The sequence below is a fragment of the Schistocerca gregaria genome, chromosome X (genome assembly GCF_023897955.1).
Source record: "Schistocerca gregaria isolate iqSchGreg1 chromosome X, iqSchGreg1.2, whole genome shotgun sequence".
In the NCBI taxonomy this organism is placed as follows: Eukaryota; Metazoa; Arthropoda; class Insecta; order Orthoptera; family Acrididae; genus Schistocerca; species Schistocerca gregaria.
In genome coordinates this window covers 748,971,243-748,991,525 of record NC_064931.1, presented here as the reverse complement: position 1 = coordinate 748,991,525, position 20,283 = coordinate 748,971,243, and the positions used below count along the sequence as shown (strand labels likewise).

Genomic DNA, 20,283 nt, shown 5'->3' with positions numbered 1-20,283 from the left:
GCATTGTCCTGCTGGAATTGTCCAACTCAATCGAAATGCACAATGGACATGAATAGATGTAGGCGATCAGACAGGATGCTTACGTACGTGTCACCTGTCGGAGTCTTATCTAGACGTGTCACTCCATCTGCACACGCCCCACACCATTACTGACCCTCCACCAACTTGAATAGTCCTCTGCTGACCTGCTGGATCCATGGATTCATGAGATTGTCTCCATGTCCGTACACGTCCATACAATTTGAAAAGAGACTCGTCGGATCAGCTAACATGTTTCTAGTCATCAACAGTCCAGTGTCGGTGTTGACAGGCCCACGCAAGGCGTAAAGCTTTGTGTCGTGCAGTCATCAAGGGTACACGAGTGGGCTTTCGGCTCCGAATGCCCATATCGATGACGTTTCGTTGAGTGGTTTGCACGCTGACACTTGTTGGTGGTCCAGCATTGAAACCAGCAGCAATCTGCGGAAGTGTTGCAATTCGGTCAAGTTGAACGATTCTCGTCAACAGTCGTTGGTTCCGTTCTTGCAGGATCTCTTTCCGGCAGCAGCAGTAACCGATCTTACTTGTTCTATATGGGGTTGCCGACCGCAGCGCCGTAATCTGCCTGTTTACATATCTTTGTATTTGAATAATCACGACTATAACAACTTCTTTGGCGCTTCAGTGTACGTGGAGATATGCTCCATGTTTGCGACTACATGAAAGGCAGTTTTTTTTCCATACGCATTTAGCTGCTTTTGTATATTTAGTTTTGTAGACGGAACATAGCTCCGTGAATCATTTGTTTGTCTGTATATGTTCATCGGATCTACCGATTTCCGTCCCATTCGGATAATTCATTTGCCTTAGAGTGTAAATGAAAGAAAACAAAACATTAACATGATTAGTACATACAGAAACGCTGCACTAAAGGCAGTAGTACAAATTAGAGAGGGGGAAACAGAGAATATGCTCACAAGTAACGAAACTAAAGAGACGTCTCGAGTAGTGTTCTGATATTAATAACAGAGAGCTGTGAAACCGAAATTAAGACAAGACACTCAGCAGTTAGTACAACATATCCTGGTGTAGCACATACGCTATGAGACAAATTACTAGGACAGCAGCTAACACAAAAAGTATTAGTGTATCACATACGCTAAGAAACAAATCACTAAGATAGCAGCTAATAAAGCATATTTTAATCCAGCACATATACTTAGAACCAGATCACTAGGACAGCAGCTAATACAGCATGTTTTAATCTAGTATGTGTACTAAGAAACATATCACTGTGAAGAAGAATCAGACTGACAGTACCACTCCTCAGTCCAACCACTAATCCACTATGCACGTGAAGCATCAACTCTCAGTAAAGATGATGACCGAAAATTGGCAGCTTTTACATGGAAACTTCTAAGAAACCTTTGTGGCAATATAAGCCCCCCCAAAACGAAAGAGTATAGAAGCACAGTAGTGACGAATCAGTACTAACCGCCCAGCATTGTGATTAGAACGAAAAGAGAAGGCTTAATTGTCCGAGACAGGTGGTGGAGATGTAAAAAGGTAGAAAGTCACCAGGGTTTTTAGGCGGCAGCAGGAGACGAGGGAGGCGTCGGTAGATGTAATGAAGAGATTGTACTGACAAAAAGTGACAGCACTCGACCTAACACTACGCAGCCAGGCGGCGCAGTGGCTAGCACACTGGACTCGCATTCGGTATGACTACGGTCAAATTCCCGTCCGCCCTGCCAGGTTAGGTTTTCCTTGACTTCCCTAAATCGCTTCGGCCAAATTGCGGGACGGTTCCTTTTAAAGGGCACGACTCATTTCCTTCCCCACCGTTCCCTGGTCCGAGCTTGAGCTCCGTTTCTAATGATCTCGTTGTCGACGAAACCTTAAACTTACTTTCGAACTAACACTGGCCATAAAACGTGGGGGTGAAGTGTAGGGCAAGCATACGATTAAGTGACGTGTAAGTAAGTAAGTAAGTAACATTAGCACCAACCTAATATGATGTGCGACCACATCCTCGTGGGACTCGACATACGCCAATTTCGAATAGCAAACTGTGGAATTTCACACATTTTCGGCGATGAAGTAAGTGGTTCTAGTTTCTTGAGATATCCTGGGAGAATGTAACGGCCCTCCACGGTGTCGCAGAAAAATGTTCAGCTACAATGAGAAACTTCCTGTAAGATTAAAACCGTGTGCCGGACTAAGACTCGAAGTCTGGACCTTTGCCTGTCGCAGGCAAGTGCTCTATTAATCATTTTTTAATCTCATTTATATAGTCGGATATGCTCGGAGCTGAGGACGTCCCACGACCCCTGTTAGAGTTCATCGTTGATCCGTTCACTCAGTTTATTTATGTATTTATTTTATTACAGAGGGCAGCTACCCCTCTAACCGAGCACGCTGAGCTACCGTGCCGGCACGGAGTTTCCCAAGCACGACTCACGATCCGTCCTCACAGCTTTAATTCCGCCAGTACCTTGTCTCTCACCTTCAATACTTCATAGAAGCTCTCCTGTGAGCTGTGAGGACTGGTCGTGAGTCGTGCTTTAGTAGCTCAGTGATGCCGGCGCGGCAGCTCAGCGTGTTCGGTCAGAGGGTTAGCTACCCTCTGTAGTAAGAAAACTGAGTGAACAGATCGACAAAGAACCTGTGTCTGCCACGAACAGATTCATCGAACAAAATTAGATAAATATGTAGTTGATAGCTTAAAAAAAAAGTGGTAGAGCACTTGCCCGCGAAAGGCAAAGGTCCCGAGTTCGAGTCTCTGTGCGGCACACAGTTTTAATCTGCTAGGGAGTTTCATATCAGCGCACACTCCGCTGCAGGGTGAAAATTTTATTCTGGATACAATGAGAAACATTGTATGAAAAAAAATTATGGATGGTTGGCAGCCTTTTTCACAAAATTCCGGGAGGCGGCGTCCCACAGTGTGTGAATAAGTATACTAATTCTACATCTACATCTACATCTACATCCATACTCCGCAAGCCACCTGACGGTGTGTGGCGGAGGGTACCCTGAGTACCTCTATCGGTTCTTTCTTCTATTCCAGTCTCGTATTGTACGTGGAAAGAAGGATTGTCGGAATGCTTCTGTGTGGGCTCTAATCTCTCTGATTTTATCCTCATGGTCTCTTCGCGAGATATACGTAGGAGGGAGCAATATACTGCTTGACTCTTCGGTGAAGGTGTTCTCGAAACTTTAACAAAAGTCCGTACCGAGCTACTGAGCGTCTCTCCTGCAGAGTCTTCCACTGGAGTTTATCTATCATCTCCGTAACGCTTTCGCAATTACTAAATGATCCTGTAACGAAGCGCGCTGCTCTCCGTTGGATCTTCTCTATCTCTTCTATCAACCCTACCTGGTGCGGACCCCACACTGCTGAGCAGTATTCAAGCATTGGGCGAACAAGCGTACTGTAACCTACTTCCTTTGTTGTCGCATAGCATTTCCTTAGGATTCTTCCAATGAATCTCAGTCTGGCATCTGCTTTACCGACGATCAACTTTATATGATCATTCCATTTTAAATCACTCCTAATGCGTACTCCCAGATAATTTATGGAATTAACTGCTTCCAGTTGCTGACCTGCTATTTTATAGCTAAATGATAAGGGACCTATCTTTCTATGTATTCGCATCACATTACACTTGTCTACATTGAGATTCAATTGCCATTCCGTGCACCATGCGTCAATTCGCTGCAGATCCTCCTGCATTTCAGCACAATTTTCCATTGTTGCAACCTCTCGATACACCACAGCATCATCTGCAAAAAGCCTCAGTGAACTTCGGATGTCATCCACCAGGTCATTCATGTATATTGTGAATAGCAACGGTCCTATGACACTCCCCTGCGGCACACCTGAATTCACTCTTACTTCGGAAGACTTCTCTCCATTGAGAATGACATGCTGCGTTCTGTTATCTAGGAACTCCTCAATCCAATCACACAATTGATCTGATAGTCCGTATGCTCTTACTTTGTTCATTAAACGACTGTGGGGAACTGTGTCAAACGCCTTGCGGAAGTCAAGAAACACGGCATCTACCTGTCAACCCGTGTCTAAGGCCCTCTGAGTCTCGTGGACGAATAGCGCGAGCTGGGTTTCACACGACCGTCTTTTTCGAAACCCATGCTGATTCCTACAGAGTAGATTTCTAGTCTCCAGAAAAGACATTATACTCGAACATAATACGTGTTCCAAAATTCTACAACTGATCGACGTTAGAAATATAGGTCTATAGTTCTGCACATCTGTTCGACGTCCCTTCTTGAAAACGGGGATGACCTGTGCCCTTTTCCAATCCTTTGGAACGCTTCGCTCTTCTAGAGACCTACGGTACACCGCTGCAAGAAGGGGGGCAAGTTCCTTCGCGTACTCTGTGTAAAATCGAACTGGTATCCCATCAGGACCAGCGGCCTTTCCTCTTTTGAGCGATTTTAATTGTTTCTCTATCCCTCTGTCGTCTACTTCGATATCTACCATTTTGTCAACTGTGCGACAATCTAGAGAAGGAAGCACAGTGCCGTCTTCCTCTGTGAAACAGCTTTGGAAGAAGACATTTAGTATTTCGGCCTTTAGTCTGTCATCCTCTGTTACAGTACCATTTTGGTCACAGAGTGTCTGGACATTTTGTTTTGATCCACCTACCGCTTTGACATAGGACCAAAATTTCTTAGGATTTTCTGCCAAGTCAGTACATAGAACTTTACTTTCGAATTCATTGAAAGCCTCTCACATAGCCCTCCTCACACTACATTTCGCTTCGCGTAATTTTTGTTTGTCTGCAAGGCTTTGGCTATGTTTATGTTTGCTGTGAAGTTCCCTTTGCTTCCGCAGCAGTTTTCTAACTCGGTTGTTGTACCACGGTGGCTCTTTCCCATCTCTTACGATCTTGCTTGGCACATACTCATCTAACGCATATATACATTTCGCATACTGACCACGATACTAAAATTCTATAAATTATGGCCCTCACGTGGAGGGGATGGGCCAGCTTTTCATCCCGTGTAGCATCCGCGAATGGGCTTAAAGTGGAGGGGCGAGGAGGGGGGGGGGGGTGAGGTACTGGGCCTTAATGTGCCAAGCGCCACACACCTCACGGTAGCTTGCGGAGTACAGATGTAGACGATCCGGTGTTTACAAGCGGAAAAACGTGGTGAAGTCACTGGTCGCGTATGCAGGGGAACTGAAAAATCTGCTAGGCAGCTGGAGTCTGTCGCGGACTGCAGCGTCACGGACTTCCTTTTTGTCCGCGTTTCCAGAATAAGTAGATACGGTCTGCAGGAGAGCAGCAGTGTGTCGTGCGGTGACGGTGTGGGACAGGGGCTGGGGAGAGGCTGTCACCGCAGCGCACAATTACTCCCCTCGCCAAGTGGTGCCTTTGTCCTTGGGCGCACCTGGGCTAATAAGGACAAGCGCGCTGACAGAGTGCCGTTCATCGATATGCAGACGGCACCCCTGCTGCCTTTCTGTGCGACGGGCGACGGCTGTCAGCACGAGGGCCAGCTTCCTTGTAGGCCCGCTGACGCTGGGGATCGTTAACTGACAGGCTAAATCGCAATTGCCTGTTTGGCCGGGACAGTCCGAGCGCCATTATTATTCAGCCCCGGCAGCGAGCCGGGGGCACGCGAGCCACACAAAGGATTTGATGACGGCTACGTTTTTATCCACCAACTCTACAAAGAAACTCGACCACATGCCCCAACTCACGGTACACACTTGTTTTTTTATTTATTTGATCGTGTTGTACAACTGCCATAATTTGTTTTATGTTTCACCAGTCTTCCTTCATACTCCGACTTAGTTATGCTGGCTCTTCTTCAGAGAATACTCTTCCTGTTCTTCTCGCTTTCTCGTGGGTGTGGAATAGGTCTTTCATTCTCGCTGTTTTTGCTCTGAATCTTTTTTATTGACAACTGCTCTAGAAGCTAGCGTACTTCTTTCACCCTTGGGATTTGTGTGTTTCTGTTCTACTGGCGAGTCAATAGCTCCTTTGCAACCCTTCCTCGTTTTATTATTTTAATACGATCAGGGAGACAACTTTTTCTCCTTTATTTTGGTTGCCTTTTTTTCAAACTGTTCGTATAATTCCTTGTTTGATCTCAAGTGAAATGTTCACTCATCCCCTGTTACTTTTTGCACCCCAATCTCTTCCTTAGCAATTTCCTTTCATTTTCCTCTATGTCTCAGAGTTCCCTAGGGCAGTTGTCTACGCTGTACATAGGCATTTTGGTTTAGACGCGATAATGTACTGCTGAATTTGGCGTGACAGTCCAGGCATTTGAATTTCTAAGTGTTCTGCCTCTTTCTGAATGCTGCCTTCTTCGTGACTCTTCCTTCGAGTGCTGCCTTTTCAGTTACATATAGTGTGAGAAACGCGTGGACGTCTGTGTTCGCGTGAGATCACCGTATCCAGGTTGGATATTTGGCATGTACCTACACGACCACTGTCTTCTCCAAAGAAATTTATTTTATTCTGTATTTTTCCCCAGACATTTAGCGACATTAAAATAACGTTTACCTCGCTACTTTGACGCTCTCAACAGCAATCCTTCGGCTTAAACGAGCAGCTAAACACAGGCACACTCTCGGCTTAGCCTGTAGCTGCTTTCCTACTCTCAATACGTTAATCAATTAAGTACAAAAGTAATCAGCGATTACAAATGTGTGAAGTTCAAATGTGAACTGTGGAGAGTATTTTGCGACATGTGTATGTTTACTGATATATTCGGTGTTATTCTATGTTGATATTCCTTAATGCTACAATGCATTACAATACTGGACACAGCTCGCATGATACCAAGTCCACAATTCTAATCCTATTATCTTAAACTTTCAGTAATCCTACACCTACATATATACTCTACGAATAGTTGTATAATCACGATAGGGGGTGGTACCTTTTGTACCATGTATTGGCGTTGATTATTGATACATACATGGATGGAAATTGGGGAGAACGATTTTGCGGCAATAATGCCCCGTTTTCTCCAGTGAGATTAAATTTAATTTCCTGACTAACTGTGTTACACTTTCTTGTGGCCTATACCTACTTGTTATGTCCCTAGCGGCACGTCCCTGAATTAGATATCTGCTGTCACGCGTGTTTGATGAAGGCTACAAACGCTGATTGATTACTCAAGAAATGATAGCGTTAGCGTCTTATACACAATTTCCTTTACAGATGTGCTGCACCTTCCTCGAAACTCTATTACGACTCGTAGAGCTTCATTGGCTCTCCCTACTACAGATCTTAGTATTCGTCCATTTTATATCGCTTCTTAGTCTTAAACGAATCTATTTAAACGCTATGACGGACTCCATACTATTATTATTGGATACTACCGGGCTTTCCTTTTCTTCCTTATCTGAATTACAGTGCTTTTATTCCCATTTAAAGACACAATCCATTTATTACGTGATATCCCAAATTCCGCATTTTTACGTTTCATTACGGTCGTGCAGTCACTATACTTATAACACTACCGTTAGTGAACAGTCTTGTAGTGTTGCAGACATTGAGATAAATTGTTTATGCATATTGAAAACAGTAGTGCTATTACGTTTCGTTGTAAAACTGTCGATGTTGCCTAATGTGTCATTTAAAATTTTCTGCCAAGTGCAATCTACTAACGCCTGTCAGTCTAAAACTCCTCTTGACAATCACGTATCTGCAAGATACTCCGTATGGTCGTATTTTGTCCATTAGACGACTATAGCGTACTTTTGGATATCTGTGAAGGTGGCATTTAGTTCTCGCTACATACTGGTATCACACTAGTGCGCGCGCGCTCTCTCTCTCTCTCCTTTCTCCTTTCTGAACTCGCGCTGATTGTTTGAGAGAACCTTCTTTTCCTCTAGGACATTCAGTAAGTAATGTAACATACTTTTTCCCTGCCAATTTAGGTTGTAAAAAATTGTTGTGGGACGTCTTGGAATATTCCCGTTTCAGACCCTATAGTATAATGATGTTCCGGTAGGTGGCGCCGCTGTACACAGCCTTCAAAATGGCATCTGTAACGGAGATGTATATCAAGCAGAGTTCCTCTTGGCGGAAAACCAGAACATCGCAGGTATTTATTGGCGCTTACAGAATATCTACAGAGACCTGGAAGTGAACAAAAGCACGGCGAGTCGTTGGGTAAGGCGTGTGTCATCATCGCGGCAACGTCGCGCAAACCTGTCCGATCTCCCGCGCCCGGCCGGCCGCACACAGCTGTGACTCCTGCAATGTGCAGACCCTCCCATTCGAGGTGATTGACGTGTCAAAATCAAACACACCGCTTCTCAGCTGGACGTCGCTGTTTGTGGTGCTGACATTTCATTGGACTGTTCTCCTTCGTCCACCCTTCAGTCCAGATCTCACACTTTCCGACTACCATCCGTTTGGCTCACAGAAGGACGCACTCCGCAGATAGTACGCTACTGGCAATTGAAATTGCTGCACCAAGACGAAATGCAGATGATAAACGGGTATTCATTGGACAAATATATTATACTAGAACTGACATGAGATTACATTTACACGCAATTTGGGTGCATAGATCCTGAGAAATCATTACCCAGAACAACCACCTCTGGCCGTAATAACGGCCTTGATACGCATGGGCATTGAGTCAAACAGAGCTTGGATGGCGTGTACAGGTACAGCTGCCCATGCAGCTTCAACACGATATCACAGTTCATCAAGAGTAGTGACCGGCGTATTGTGACGAGCCAGTTGCTCGGCCACCATTGAGCAGACAATGTGCTGGCCAGTGCAGCAGTCGAACATTTTCTGTATCCAGAAAGGCCCGTACAGGACCTGCAACATGCGATCGTGCACTATCCTGCTGAAATGTAGTACTTCGCAGGGATCGAATGAGGGGCCACAGGTCGTAACACATCTGAAATGTAACGTCCACTAATCAAAGTGCCGTCAATGCGAACAAGAGGTGACCGAGACGTGTAACCAATGGCACCCCATACCATCACGCCGGGTGATACGCCAGTATGGCGATGACGAATACAAGCTTCCAATGTGCGTTCACCGCGATGTCGCCAAACACGGATGCGACCATCATGATGCTGTAAACAGAAGCTGGATGCATCCGATAAAATTACGTTTTGCCATTCGTGCACCCAGGTTAGTCGTTGAGTACACCATCGCAGGCGCTCTTGTCTGTGATGCAGCGTCAAGGGTAAACGCTGTCATGGCCTCCGAGCTGATAGTCCATGGTGCTGCAAACGTCGTCGAACTGTTCGTACAGATGATTGTTGTCTTGCAAACGTCCCCATCTGTTGACTCAGGTATCCAGACGTTACAGCCATGCGGATAAGATGCCTGTCATCTCGACTGCTAGAGATAAGACGCCGTTGGGAACCAGCACGGCGTTCCGTATTACCCTCCTGAACCCACCCTTTTCATATTCTGCTAGTAGTCATTGGATCTCGACCAACGCGAGCAGCAGTGTCGCGATACGGTAAACCGCAATCGCGATAGGCTACTATCCGACCTTTATCAAAGTCGGAAACGTGATGGTATGCATTTCTTCTCCTTACACGAGGCATCACAACAACGTTTCACAAGGCAACGCCGGTCAATTGCTGTTTGTGTATGAGAAATCTGTTGGAAACTTCCCTCATGTCAGAACTTTGTAGGTGTCGCCACCGGCGTCAACCTTGCGCGAATGCTCTGAAAAGCTGATCATTTGAATATCACAGCATCTTCTTCCTGTCGGTTAAATTTCGCGTCTGTAGCACGTCATCTTCGTGGTGTAGCAATTTTAATGGCCAGTAGTGTAGTACATGGATGATGCGGACGTTATTGATGCAGCAGGACGTTGGCTCCAACATTGACCAGTAGAGAGGTATCATGTGAGCGTACAGGCCGTCCCAGTAAGATGTCGTAAGGCCGTCGCACTGAACAGAGATTATGTTGAAAAATGGAGTTTTGTAGCCAGATGAACGGGGAATAATATGGTGTATTGGAATCCTGAGTAAAACCAGGCTGCCTTAAGAAAAAGCAGTGTTGCATTACTTATTGAGCGTCGCTGCTATTTGAATTTAAAATATGCTCTAAGTTCGTGCAAGTGATGGACGTTAGCGATATTATTCTTCTTCCTTGTATACCATCAATATCCTCTGTTGCTCCGACCTTATATGGATCCCTTGCTCTTGTACAGTATTTCAGTGTCCCTTATACATGATTTATGCTCTCTTCTCAAATGCAAACATTAGGAGAAGCGCGACAGTAAGGAATTATAAGATTTATAATTAAAAACAGCGACCAGCCACAAATATTGTTTTAAAAAGTTTATTTAAGTAAAACGATTACTAAATTACGTGTCTTTCCGCAACTGTCTGTTTCATAGACAAACCGAAGTTTCCCAGTTTACTACAAATGAATCGATGTATTTAATTTGCCTTCCCACAAGTGAGGCTATGTGATAAATGAAAATGTCGTGTGACTAGGGCCTCCCGTGGGGAATCGAACCCAGGCCCTCAGAATTGACATTCTGTCGCGCTGACCATTCAGCTACCCCGGGGCAGACTGGTAGATCGTTCACCGAATGCAAGTCTTTCGGTTTGACGCCATTTCGGCGACTTGCGCGTCGATGGGGATGAAATGATGGTGATTAGGACAAAACAACACCCAGTCGCCGGCCGTTGTGGCCGAGCGGTCCTAGGCGCTACAGTCTGGAACCGCGCGACCGCTACGTCGCAGGTTCGAACCCTGCCTCGGGCATGATTGTGTGTGGTGTTCTTAGGTTAGTTAGGTTTAAGCAGTTCTAAGTTCGAGGGGACTGATAAAAAAAATGGCTCTGAGCACTATGGGACTCAACATCTTAGGTCATAAGTCCCCTAGAACTTAGAACTACTTAAACCTAACTAACCTAAGGACATCACACACATCCATTCCCGAGGCAGGATTCGAACCTGCGACTGTAGCGGTTACGCTGATCCAGACTGAAGCGCCTAGAACCGCTCGGCCACACCGGCCGGCTCACAAATTGATATCCGGCACCTGTATAACACAATACATGCACGCTTAAATGCTGGAAGGTCTAAGTTCTTCATGTCGGTTGTTGTGCTCTTCAGTTTGACTGGTTTGATGCAGTACCTCTCGACAGTCTATACGGTGCAGGTCTCTATACGTCGGCTTAACTACTTGCAGTATACCTCTACTTGAAGCCGGCCGCTATGTCCGAGCGGTTCTAGGCGCTTCAGTCCGGAACCGCGCTGGTGCTACGGTCGCAGGTTCGAATCCTGCCTTGGGCATGGATGTGTGTGATGTCCTCAGGTTGGTTAGGTGTAAGTAGTTCTAAGTCTAGGGGACTGATGACGTCAGATGTTAAGTCCCATAGTGCTTAGAGCCATCTGAAACATTTCCTTTTTGTTCCCGAAATTCATTATTCTACTTAAGTTATTTCTTGGCGTTGCAGTTCTTTTCCCTCAGTGTATTTATTAGTCAACATAGTCACACTGGTGACGAAATACAGTTGTCCCAACTAGAATTCAGTTTGACGATAGGCATCAGTTCCAAATGGAACACACCGTGAACGTCCCAGAAAGCTCTGAGCATGACTTTTCCTGCTGATGTTGTGGTATTGAGCTCTTTTGGCATCTGTAATACATTGTGATGGAACTCCATTGATGATCTCTTGTTTTCGGGCTCAAAATGGTTAACCAAGCATTCTTCACATGTCACAGTGTTGTTAAGGAACGCATTAGCTTCACATTCAAACCGCAAGAGCAATTGTCGACATATGCCCGATCTCCTTTGTCCCATGTTAGAAGTGAGTAGTCACGACATCCACAATGCACACAGTTTTGTGTACCGCAGTTCTGCAATGATGGCCTTTACACGCTCCGTGATATGGGGCATTTATCCGAGAGCTGTGTCTGTATTATCTCACGATTTTCTCCGATTCTGATGAGTCTCGTCGGTTGCTCTACGCTGCTCTGCCACACACGTTGAGGTTAGCACCACAACCCAAACATCGCTAGCCAACTCACCGTATGAGCTGCTATCAATATTCCTCCTTTCCTACACCATTCGCGTTTGGTGCATGGAAGGAGGACGGTCGAAAGCCTTCGTATGAGCTGCAACATTCATTTGAAACATTTGTGCATTTGAAACTTCCTCTTTCAAGGTACGAGTCCAGCTGGTGGCAACTAGAAGGCAAGCAACTGTAATTTTTTGTTGTGGTCTGCAGGAGGTATTATTTGCAAAACTTGTTCGTTTGACGCCAATCTTTATCAGAGTACGCAGTTATTAGTAAAAGTAAGCACTGAACTGAAACGTAACGGACTTCTGTTTACATTGCAAAAAATTCTACCGTTAAACACTTCGTGTATATACACTTTTATAACATATAATACGTACTTTTTCGATGGTCCGTCCGCAGTTCTTAGGAAATGCAGGGCGCAGAAGCAGTCTGTGTTTAGAGTACACGTCTCTGATAGTCAGTAACAATAAGTGCATCATACTGCCACATTTGTTTGACAGTAGTTTGTGACAGTTATAGGCGGATGTGATTAATCGACCTTTTTTCCAAATTCAATGTTTCCTCATGTCATACTCGTTGCATTCCGTTCAAGAAATGTCATAGTTATTTTTCTTACTCGTGTACCGTAACTTAAGATGTAATCGGACGTAATTCAGCAGAGGCAGTGCAATCTCCTCGCAACTTCGATCACATCATCTCTCTCCCTATGATTTTTACCTTTGGTCAGGTATACTCAAATAATCGTCAGGGACTAGAAAGCCTACAGCAGGACACTGGAAACGCTATTGCTGCTATCCTTCAGGCAGAACTGGCATGCGTATCGTACAGTTCGATAAATCGAACACAGAGCTGCATCGGCATCAACGGTGGCCATTTCCAACATGTTCTGTGATGTCCATTAACCAGTGTCAATCCCGTGTCCGTGTTCCTGTAAATATTTTGACTACACTATATAAATGGTGTACTTGATCATCACCAGATCGTGGGCGCCCGGCGTATTGGGACACTCCATCTCCGGGTCAGGCACTGAGCTTTCCACGCACTACCGTCTCGAAAGTGTGCCGAGACTCCCATAACAGGGGTGCTCCATTTCAAAATTTCAAAAATTAGATGTTTTTATTTCGCTTCAAATGTCCTGTGAGATATCTGCTTTTGTAGTGTTCATCCTAAGTAAGTCAAAAACTCCGTTACCGAGTTACAAGGTGATTTGTAAAAAAATGTCTCCAAAAAAACCATTCATACTAAAAAAAACAGTCGACATTGCGGCTGTTGTAGCAGCATGTATATTTCAACAACGGCGTAACAGGCAATGTGGAAATTATGAACGTGCTCGAACTTGTGACCGGTCTAGCCAGTTAATAGTTCTGCATAAAAACGTACGAAAAGTGTATCGAGCGAGCATAGCAGCAGATGACAGAAGGTGTCAAAGGGGGATAGAATATTACTGTGGCCATGAATAAGGTGGAGGAGAACCTTCTTTTGGATCTGGAAGGATTGCATTAAGGTCCAGTGGTCGCTGACTAGAGGTATGTTTAACTGAGCTATCAAAAACGTAACCCAAAACTTCAAACGCAATTGTCTTGCACCCGCATTTTTTAAACTGGCGAGAAACATAACTTGAGAATGGTACATATGGTGTTGATCTGAATTTGATGCCGGAATTGTAAATGGAATTCTCTATCAGGGAACATAGCCATTTTGCGATTTTTTCAAAGGTCTTTTTTCGATGCACCCTTTCTTTTCGATTTCTTTTTTTTTGCGAAATAACTAACATTTGCTTCAACAAGAAACCCACTTTTTAGAACTTAATATTTTCCATTTATCCTATGTATGCTGACAGAAAATATATTGAAAGAGACTAACAGAAAATTATTTTGTTACAGGTCGAATAGGAGAGCTTCGAGAATTCCCGCAGATGATCAGCGTTCCGGCTGCAAGGGGTCCATCCACCTGCCGCAGCGCCTACAGGGAGCGCCAAATGTGGACACAAAAATGATTTATTGAAGACAAAAGTGTATGGAGTAAAACTGAATCATCAAATTTATCATTACTTTTTATTTTACTTGAAAAAAATTACGAAATTCACGGAGTTTTCATGAGTTCAAAGAGGAATACCCCCTTAAATTGTGGAAAACAGTTGCCACAAGAGTTAACAGTAATGTGTTCATCACAGGGAGCGTCGCTGACCATCTGGAAATTCAATTCGTTCAGGATACCAACGCCCAATGAGCACTCAGATCACCCAAAAACACGTCGTTACGAGATGCAGAAGCCATCACTCCACATGTTTACCTCTGTTCATCACTCATTACGTGTCAGAAAGGTTACCACGGCCCACTGGACGCTCGAAGCTTGCAAGTAAGTCCCCTGGACCGATGAGTCTCAGAACACGTTGATACAGGTCGATGGCAGGGTACGAGTGCGTTGAAAGCCACGGGAGGTGATACATCCCATTTACCACCATCCCTCCCAGTCAATCCTGACACAACAGAAGCAGCCTTACGACACGTAAGGATAATATTGGGTGATTTAGTGGTATCATTTTCCTTGAATCGTTATCAAAAACAGTCCGTCGCCACTTACAGGTCGTTGTGAGCTTCATTGCTGGCTCCAGGTCAGCTGTTCATGAAAAATTAACAAATACATGGCTTTTGCTATTGATGCAGCTTAACTGTCTTATTCTTTGGTTACTAGGTGGGGACTGTTCAGGAGGATATCGTCGTCATGTAAAAAATGAAAAATATAAAACTAGAAATCTACCGGTCCGAGTGTAGAATCTTAGATCTGTTTATTGGGTAGCTAGATTCAGAGGATTTAAAAACTAAATGGACAGTTATAAGTCAGATATAGTGGGAATTAGTGGAGTGCGGTGGCAGGAAGAATAAGACTTCTGGTCATGTGAGTACAGGGTTATGTATGCAAAACTTCATAGTTGTGATGCCGTAGTAGGTCTAATAATGAATAAGAATGTAAGAATCCTGGTAAACTTCTATGGACAGCATGATGAGCGCGTTATCATAGCCAGTATGGACAGGAAGTGAACATCCGCTACAGTTGTACAAGTTCATATGCAAAATAGCTTCGCAGATGATGAAGAAACTGAAAGAATGTATGATGACATAAAATAAATTATTCAGATACATTAAGTAGATGAAAAATTGTAATGGGAGTGGGACTGGGACTCCGTAGTAGGAAAACGAGGAGAAGGAAAAATACTAACAGAACATGGACTTCAGGAAGGGAATGAAAGAGAAATCCACCTGCTACAATTTTGATTCAAAGATGCGGTTCAAATGGCTCTGAGAACTATGGGACTTAATATCTGAGGTCATCAGTCCCCTAGACTGAGAACTACTTAAACCTAACCAACCTAAGGACATCACACACATGCACGCCCGAGGCAGGATTCGAAACTGCGACCGCAGCAGCAGCGCGGTTCCGGACTGAAGCGCCTAGAACCGCTCGGCCACAGCGGCTGCCGCTACAATTTTGCACAGAGCATAATTTGATCGTTGGTAATACGTGGTTCAACGATCATGTAAGAAGGTTGTATATCTGAAAGAAACATGGGAACACTCTAAAGTTTAAAATTGTTTATGTACTGAAGAGCCAAAGAAACTGGTACACCTAACTAGTATCGTGTAGGGTCTCCGCGAGAGTGCAGAAGTGCCTCAACACGACGTGGCATGGCACCATATTGTGCCTGTTTACGTATCTCTGTATTTGAATACGCATGCCTATACCTGTTTCTTTGGCGCTTCAGTGTATAATAGTAACACAGAGATTTCAAAACCAGCTTTTAAACTGTGAGACGTTTCAAGGTGTAAATGCGGGCTCTGACCATAATTTACTGGGTACGAACTCTAAATTAAAACTGAAAAAGTTTCAGAAAGGTAGCAAAACGAAACTTGTATAAATTAAAAGAACCAGAGGATGTAGAGAATTTTAGAGGGAGCCGGAGGTAACGCTTGATTGAAATGCGGGAAAGGGAAACTTTAGAAACCGAACGAGTAGCTTTGAGGGATGAAATAATTAAGGCCGTCGATGATGAAACAGTAGAAAGACAAGGCGTAGTAGAATTTCTTTTATGTCACAAGATATACTGAATTTAATTGATAAAAGGAGAACATATAAAAATGCAGCAAATGAAGCAGGAAAAATGGAACACAGACGTCTAAAAAATGAGACTGATAGGAATTGCAAAATGGCTAAACAGGGATAGCTATAGGAAAAATGCAATACTTTAGAAGCATGTATAACTAAAGGAAAGATAGATTCCGGTTATGGGAAGATTAAAGAGCCCTTTGGAAAAAACAGAAGCAACTGTATGACTGTCAAGAACTCAGATGGAAAACCAGTGAAAGCTCAAAAGTGGAAGGAATACATAGACAGGCTACATAAGAGAATGAACTTGAATACATTAGTATAGAAAGGGAAGAGGAAGTAGATGAAGATGAGATGAGAGATACGATATTCCGAGAAGAATTAGCAGAGCACTAAAATACATAGGTCGATATACTTTCCCTCGAGTAGGCGACAATCCCTCAGAACTGCTGGTATCTTTGGGAGAGCCATCTATGACAAAACTATGCAGCCTCATGTGCAAAGTCTATTAGACAGGGGAAATATCCCCAGACTTCAAGAATAATCTAATAACTCCAATTACAAGGAAAGCAGTTGCTTTCAGATGCGAATATTACAGAAGTGTCAGTTTAATAAGCCACAGTTGCAAAATACGTACATGAATTCTATACAGAAGAATGGAAAGACTGGTAAAAGCCGACCTCGAGGAAGATCAGTTTGTATTCCCGAGAAATGTAGGAACACGCGAGGCAGTAATGACCCTACGACTTCCCTTGGAAGATGGGGTAAGGAAAGGCAAACCTACGTTTATATTATTTATAGATTTAGAGAAAACTTTTGATGCTGTTGTCTGGAATACACTCTTTGAAATTATGAATGTATCAGGAGTAAAATGTAGGGAGCGAAACGTTATGTATAGTATATACAGGAGTCAGACTTCAGTTATAAGAGTCAAAGGACATAAAACGGAAGCAGTGAGTGAGATATGGTTGTACCCTATCCCGGATGTTATTCAATCTGTACATTGAGTGAGCAGTAAAATAAATCAAGGAGAAATTTAGAGAGGAAATTAAAGTTCAGTGAGAAGAAGTAAGAACTTTGAGATTTACTGATAACATTGTAATTCTGTCAGAGACAGTAAAAGACCTGAAAGAACAGTTAAACGGAATGGATACTGTCGTGAAAAGAGATTATAAATGAACATCAAAAAAAGAAAAACAAAGTTAATAGAGCGTAGATGCATTAATCCAGCCAAGCTGACGGTTTTAGGTCAGGTAAAGAGGCGCTGCAAGCAGCAGATGAGTTTTGCTATTCTGGCAGCAAAATAAGTGATTATGGCTGAAGCAAGAAAAAGAACTAGTGTTTCTGAAAAAGAATAACTTTTTTTACAACTCATGTTAATTTAAGCTTTAGGAAATATTCTCGGAAGGTATTTGTGACTAGTGTAGCCTATTACGGAAGTGAAACATGGACGAGAAACATTTGAGACAAGCAGAGAATACAAAATTTTGAAATGTGGTGCTACGGAAGAATGCTGAAGATTAAGTGGGTAGATCGAGTAACTAATGCGGCGGTACTGAATATGATTGGGGATCAAAAGCATTTATGGGACAACTTGACTAAAAGAAGGGATCTGTTGACAGGACACGTCCTGAGGCAACGAAGAATCGTCAGTTTGGTAACCGAGGGAAGTGGTCGAAAGTGTAGGAAGGCGGTGGAGGGAGGGGGGGGGGGGGAGGAAGGGGAAGGGGAAGGGAAAGGGGAGGGACTAAGGGATGAAGACAGTAAGTAAGTTCAAATGGATGTAGTTTACAGTAGTTAGTTGAAGATGAAGAGGCTTGCACAGGATAGAATAACATGGAGAGCTGCATCAAACCAGTCTTCGGACTGAAGACCACAACGACAACTACAACGTTTTTATTCGAAACCGCAAACAGTGCGAGTATTCGTAAAAGTTCAAACACTGGCGGTAGCGTTCCATCTACAAGACGTAATTATCCAAATCACAATTTAGTAAAATTACTGGGAGACCTGTAATTATTGGCTTTTGTTAATCATTAATAGCATAGGCGTTTTGGCGCCTACGTCTTCAGTTTTTCCGTCATAGCATAATCAACGTTTGCTCCCTCGTCTTTAGCCATGCCCCACAAGAGTCTCAGGTAGCCATATCCTCTTCACTTGCGTGCGAACGAAGTCGTCTCGCCAGCAAACCCTCTTACCCGCCTTCGTAAGTAACACAGTTCACAAGCGCGTGTTGTTGTTGTGGTCTTCAGTCCTGAGACTGGTTTGATGCAGCTCTCCATGATACTTTATCCTGTGCAAGCTTCTTCATCTCCCAGTACCTACTGCAACCTACATCCTTCTGAATCTGCTTAGTGTATTAATCTCTTGGTCTCCCTCTACGATTTTTACCCTCCACGTTGCCCTCCAATACTAAATTGGTGATCCCTTGATGCCTCAGGACATGTCCTACCAACCGATTTCTTCTTCTGGTCAAGTTGTGCCACAAACTTCTCTTCTCCCCAATCCTATTCAATACTTCCTCATTAGTTATGTGATCTACCCATCTAATCTTCAGCATTCTTCTGTAGCACCACATTTCGAAAGCTTCTATTCTCTTCTTGTCCAAATTATTTATCGTCCATGTTTCACTTCCATACATGGCTACACTCCATACAAATACTTTCAGAAACGACTTCCTGCCTCTTAAATCTATACTCGATGCCATTGCCAGTCTACATTTTATATCCTCTCTACTTCGACCATCGTCAGTTATTTTGCTCCCCAAATAGCAAAACTCCTTTACTACTTTAAGTGTCTCATTTCCCAATCTAATTCCCTCAGCATCACCCTACTTAATTCGACTACATCCCATTATCCTCGTTTTGCTTTTGTTGATATTCATCTTATATCCTCCTTTCAAGACACTGTCCTTCCATTCAACTGCTCTTCCAAGTCCTTTGTTGCCTCTGACAGAATTACGATGTCATCGGCGAACCTCACAGTTTTTATTTCTTCTCCATGGATTTTAATACCTACTCCGAACTTTTCTTTTGTTTATTTTATTGTTTCCTCAATATACAGATTGAATAACATGGGGGAGAGGCTACAACCCTGTCTCACTCCCTTCCCAACCATTGCTTCCCTTTCATGTTCCTCCACTCTTATAACTGCCATCTGGTTTCTGTACAAATTGTAAATAGCCTTTCGCTCCCTGTATTTTACCCCTGCCACTTTTAGAATTTGAAAGAGAGTATTCCAGTCAACATTGTCCAAAGTTTTCTCTAAGTCTACAAATGCTAGACGCATAGTTTTGCCTTTCCTTAATCCTTCTTCTAAGATAAGTCGTACGGTCACTATTCCCTTACGTGTTCCAGTGTTTCTACGGAATCCAAACTGATCTTCCCCGAGGTCGGCTACTACTAGTTTTTCCATTCGTCTGTGAAGAATTCGCGTTAGTATTTTGCAGCTGTGGCTTATTAAACTGATTGTTCAGTAATTTTCACATCTGTCAACACCTGCTTTATTTGGGATTGGAATTATTATACTCTTCTTGAAGTCAGAGGGTATTTTGCCTGTTTCATGCATCTTGCTCACCAGATGGTAGAGTTTTGTCAGGACTGGCTCTCCCAAGGCCGTCAGTAATTCCAATGGAATGTTGTCTGCTCCGGGGGGCCTTGTTTCGACTCAGGTCTTTCAGTGCTGTGTCAAACTCTTCACGCAGTATCGTATCTCCCATTTCATCTTCATCTACATCCTCTTCCATTTCTATAATATTGTCCTCAAGTACATCGCCCTTGTATAAACCGTCTATATACTCCTTCCATCTTTCTGCTTTCCCTTCTTTGCTTAGAACTGGGTTTCCATCTGAGCTCTTGATGTTCATATAAGTGGTTCTTTTATCTCCAAAGGTCTCTTTAATTTTCCTGTAGGCAGTATCTATCTTACCCCTAGTGAGATAAGTCTCTATATCCTTACATGTGTCCTCTAGCCATCCCTGCTTAGCCATTTTGCACTTCCTGTCGATCTCATTTTTGAGACGTTTGTATTCCTTTTTGCCTGCTTCATTTACTGCATTTTTATATTTTCTCCTTTCATCAAGGATTTCTACTAGCCCTCGTCTTTTTACCTACTTGATCCTCTGCTGCCTTCACTACTTCATCCCTCAAAGCTACCCATTCTTCTTCTACTGTATTTCTCTCCCCC

General features: G+C 43.6%; 1 long non-coding RNA gene across 1 annotated transcript in view; it reads left to right on the top strand.

Annotated features, from left to right (window-relative positions):
* The window catches only part of LOC126298647 (uncharacterized), a 117,183-nt gene extending 103,173 nt beyond the window's left edge, over positions 1 to 14,010 (top strand). Inside the window, exon 3 of the long non-coding RNA XR_007552637.1 lies at positions 13,878 to 14,010. This is a non-coding gene — a long non-coding RNA (uncharacterized LOC126298647). The remainder of the gene's footprint in view (positions 1 to 13,877) is intronic.
* The last annotated feature ends 6,273 nt before the right edge of the window (positions 14,011 to 20,283 follow it).